Source organism: Squalius cephalus, assembly GCF_949319135.1.
Source record: "Squalius cephalus genome assembly, chromosome: 18".
Taxonomy (NCBI): domain Eukaryota; kingdom Metazoa; phylum Chordata; class Actinopteri; order Cypriniformes; family Leuciscidae; genus Squalius; species Squalius cephalus.
Window position 1 is genome coordinate 11,125,213 of NC_137139.1, and position 5,366 is coordinate 11,130,578.

At 36.6% G+C, this 5,366-nt stretch overlaps 1 long non-coding RNA gene across 1 annotated transcript; it reads left to right on the plus strand.

The window, feature by feature from the left end:
- The first annotated feature begins 498 nt into the window (after positions 1-498).
- LOC307146027 lies at positions 499-4,996 on the plus strand. Its single transcript, XR_013819041.1, has 3 exons — positions 499-2,174; positions 2,265-2,441; positions 4,361-4,996. It is a non-coding gene; the product is annotated as an uncharacterized lncRNA (long non-coding RNA).
- The last annotated feature ends 370 nt before the right edge of the window (positions 4,997-5,366 follow it).

Below are 5,366 nucleotides of genomic sequence, written 5' to 3' on the forward strand. Positions count from 1 at the left end.
GCCCTTACAGAGCAGCTCAAATTCTTTGCATTCTTTTGCAATATAGTGATTTGGACCCAAAAGTACAGTGTAAAAAACAAGACCTGTGGGACTGGTGGAGGGGGTGGAAATGAACTTGGGTTTGGAGAAATCAATCAAACTAAGTGTAAAAACAGCCTTACATGCACATGGTCCATCACAACATGGATGGGGATTCACTACACAGTAGCTTTTATTGTCCAAAGTCTTATCATCCACTTAACTGCTATACCACAAGGAGCATATACTACATTCACTACAATGAGGGTTGTGGTTTATGAAAGTGGCTGGACGAGTTTTCCCCAAATGACGTGGGTGATGCACATTATAGTGTTAAGGGTATGTGAACCTGAATGCACACTTTTTTTTTGTCGCAATGTAGTCGAGCATGTGAATTTGACAACCTGCCAGTAATTACTCTCAAGCCTGGAGTTCTTTCTAGGGGGTTTACCTCAGTAAGTCATTGATTGTCAAATACTGCACTGTAAAAAATGACCGTGAAATTTACAGAAAAACTATGTAAAATCCCTACAGAAAAGCATTGTAAACCCCAAAACGTATTTGTTTTGTTTAAATCACAGTGAAATTTTGTAAACTATTTAACATAATATTTTGTTATATTTACAATAACAATATGTGATTATGATCAAAATTATTTGTTAAAATTACAAATATTGGTATCAAAAACAGAGAAATACTGTAATACTCATAACAAAACAATTTTGATAATTTGACATGCTAATATTGTAAAAACTAAAGTTTTAGTCTGTTGTTTTTAAAAATACAAATAAAGTATGTATGTCACTTTACAAGTTTATGCTGCAGGCTATTTTTAGCATGATTAATGAAACTTAGAAAATTGAGGTAATATTTTTTTTTCCACAAAAATAAAATAATTGTGAACCTGAGAGGTTGCCTATCTATATAAAATATGACTACAATTATAATATTGTTTTTATAATTTAGGCTATTTGTAGCATATTGTAGCCTACTGTATGTGTGTGTGTGTGTGTGTGTGTGTGTGTGTGTGTGTGTGTGTGTGTGTGTGTGTGTAATAAATTAAAATTATTGATATGCAATACTTCTGTTCAGTAATCCCTGTATGCTATGTGTAATAATTTGAGCATCGTGTCATTATCACAGGCTAAACAACCGAACAGTGCCTTCACTTACATCGCTGCATATTGTATGCATACTGAACGACAGCATACTGTATTTATAGCCTATGTGTATAAGGAATTAAAATTATTGAGGCCTGTGCAAAGTAACACTTCTTTTCAGCCTAATTTTGAATTTCATAGTGCGCAGCTGAAGCTCGTCTCTGATTGGATAATCGCGTGAGGAGAGCGGGAGGAGTGACGTCAATAACGAGCGAGCCAGAGCTAGAGAAAAAAACAGAGGCAGCAGAAATCTTCGGAACACTTTATTTTTCTTTTAGTCTTTAAATTTTAATATACGTTTTCTTTTTCTTTTTTTAACAACCTAACAGTGCCTCTCATTGTGCTCTGAGTCCACCTAATTTTGAATTTCATAGCGCATATGAAGCTCGTCTCTGATTGGATAATCACGGGAGGAGAGCGGGAGAAGCACGAGACGATAGAGCTGCATTTAACGTTAGCTGCTAGCTAGACAATAAACAAGCGCAGCAGAAAATCTTTGGACAAAATCATTTTAAAAGTTTTTAGGACAAATCTACGATTTCAACACAAGTTTTTTGGAGGATCTGCTGCTGTTCATCCAGAAAATTTAAAGTTTGCACGGTAAGCTTCACATTTTAAGTCTACTTTTTTTGAGACCAAGTGAAAATGTTTTTTTGAGACCAAGTGAAAATGTGTGCTGAAAGCCCATAATGATGTAACGTTAGGCTAAGTTACGTTAACAGTTAAGCTAGCACTAGTTGATATTTAAGATCGCTAGCTAGATCAGTTTGTGATAACTTAGTTCAGCTGAAAACCACAGGCAAACACTTGAAATCCTAAAAATGATCACCTGCGTCTTTTGTAAAAAGAATTTGGATAACGTTACATTAAGAGGTTATGTACTACATTGCAGAGTGCATAGGAATGAATGTATATTCTTCCATGTAGAAGATGGATGTCTGGCAGAAGAGGTCCAACTGGAGCAAGTGCCTCTAACACCCACTGTTATTGTCTGTGGTAAGTTTTCTTTTTTTTCCCACTGTTTATAGAATTGCAGATTGAAGTGCAGAGCTTATTGATAAAACCTGTTAAATAATTTGTTCATAGGACAGTCCTGCTAGCTATTCCACAACAAGGTAGCTGCATGCTGAGTCTGGATCAGATCCTAATCAACACAAACATCTCCTCATTCATTTCTGCATTGTGCCTCATGTTCGGGAGCTACTACTGTTTTAACATCCATTATCCATCTGAGCTGGCTTCAACTCTGGAGTTTCTTCAAAGGTGAGTAAATCATGGCTTTCTTATTACTACTTTCCCTGGTCTAGTCTGACACACAGAGAGAGAGAGAGAGAGAGAGAGACAGACACGCATGCATTGCACATGCATACATAGACACACACATACGTGCACACACACGCACACGCATACAGACAGAGACATACACGCATGCATACAGACACATGTATGCATGCAGACCGATAGATAAACACATTTACACACATATATACATACAGACAGACACGCATATACACACACACACACACACACACATACACGCATGCATACAGACACATGTACTGTATGCATGCAGACCGATAGATAAACACATTCACACACATATATACATACAGACAGACACGCATACACACACACACACACACGCATACAGACAGACAGACACACATGCACATACATGCATACACACATACATAGACATACATATGTGTATACACACACACACATACATACACACGCATGCCGACAGACACACACATTTACACATTGACACACACATATATATATATATACAGATTACTGACAGACACACATATATACAGACAGACAGACACACATACATACACACACGCGCGCACACACACACAGAGACAGACAGACATACATGCATACATAGACATACACATACATACGTGCATACAGACACATGTATGCATGCAGACAGACACATACATTCACACATTAACACACACATTTATACAAACAGACAGACACAGACATGCATAGATAGACATACGCATACATGCGTGCATACACAGACACGTGCATACAGACTAGGGCTGAACGATATGGACAAAATTTCATATCTCGATTTTCATGCCAGATATCTCGATATCGATACAATACGATATGACTACGTAAGTACTAAAAAAACAATACATTTAGAGTTTGTAAAATACACACTGATGTCTATGGAAGAGGTAATAATAATCCTTTCCATTATAATTCGACACGTTTTATTCATATCAGATACACATTGTGTAAGTAACTTCAATGTTTACTCTATTCTATTCCCAGTTCACCAGCCACTTACTTTTAAGTATTTCGGGAGAAGTGGATGAATTCACGTGTTGTAAACATAGAGGTTGTAAATCCAACAGATCCGATTCTCTGAACTGCGTCTGCGGCACAAACTAACACGGCGGCGCCCATCGTGCATACAGCTCAACTAACGCGATCGTTATATAGGTGTTTAAACAACAAAACACTTCCACTTGCATGTATTTGACAATCGGAATATCAGATATTTCATGCCATAGCTAACACATTTGTGAATATTCTGAATAAAAAAGGAAAAATGACATAAAAGCAGATCATCATTCATTCAGCGCTGTTGCTGCTGCGGTGTGTCACGTGACAAGCAATGACGCGTCACCATGGAAACGCCGTCCCCCCTCTCACAATATAGTTCCCACGTCCCTGGTAGTGTGCGCGCGCTGGCTTTAGCGGTGCATTCAAGGGCACTCGTAAAACTGATGTTTGTTGTGACTGCCAGAGTTGTATGCAGGGCGAGCGCGGAGAGGGGAAATATATCGTCTATATCGTTGCTTTTTTCGATAGTAATATCTTGAAAGTTCATATCTCGATATAGATACGATAACGATATATCGTTCAGCCCTAATACAGACGCACAGACAGAGACACACACTCAAACAGAAAGGCATGCACGCATGCACACAGACACACATGTATGCAGACAGACACACACATACACAGATTTTTGCACATTTTTAGAATAAAATATCAAAAGGATTAAAAAAGCAGATTTATTTTTTACAGACATATTTGATCATATTTACAAAGGGGGCAAGCACATTTTCACACCACTGTATATATACACACACATACATACTGTAGTTTTTTTATTGATCAACTAAAATGCTTAATATGCTTTTATTCTACAGGTGTTTTTTCTCAATAAACCCAGAAAAGGGAACCAAAGTACAGAATAAAAACTCCAAGCGCCCTCTCAACTTGAACCCTCGAGTCCTCACCCTGATACAGCAACTCTCCGATCACAAGTGGTGTTAAGCCTAAATGTGGACTCTTTCTGTTGACTCTGACTGTTTGTTTGAGAAGAGGTACTGTTTTCACTTTAAATCCACAATGTGTATTATGGTTAAGTAAGGCACTATGTAATTTTGTTTTAAACTCTTGAAGGTGCACTGTAACTTTGTCTGTTAGAGGGTACGTAGGTATCTTGCATTTATTCAATTAGAACTGTTTTTAATGTCCAAAAAATACCTTAAACGTGCATTCTTACTGTAAGGGGGCTCGCCTCTCCACAGATCTGACCTGTAACTTGATCTATTGGCATCACCTGATTGTCTCTATGTAGATAGATTAGTTGTATGCCATACTGTTGAACATTCCAGACAGGGAGAGTGTGGGTTGTTGTGAACTGAGTTGTTGTTGTGCGCCTGGCACTTAAACTTTGTTTAAAAAAAAAAAATACAAAACTTTTCAAACTTAGTTTGAAAAAAAAAAAAAATGCATCCAATTGTTTACAACTATTTTGATGGCTGTTAAATAAATTTTGCAAAAGTGATATTTTCCTCTCTTGTCTTATTTCAAGGTGTATTTTTGAAATTTACCACAACATAACTGCATTATTAAAACATAAAAATACTGCATATTATGGATATTTTATGTATAATATACAGGACATCTCCATTTAGAATGCAAAGTTTTACTGTTGTTTTACCAGTTTAAATTAGTTTTTTGTTTGATATTTCCCTGTTAATTTCATCATTTATTGATGCACAATAAGCAATTATTACATGTAAAAAATACAGAAAATTGTCTATTTATATACAACACAGTTATGTGAAATTAACAAACAAAAATTGTAGACTTAACAGTTTTTTAATGTGATTCAGCCGTCATTTCATTCACTGTAAATCAATTTAC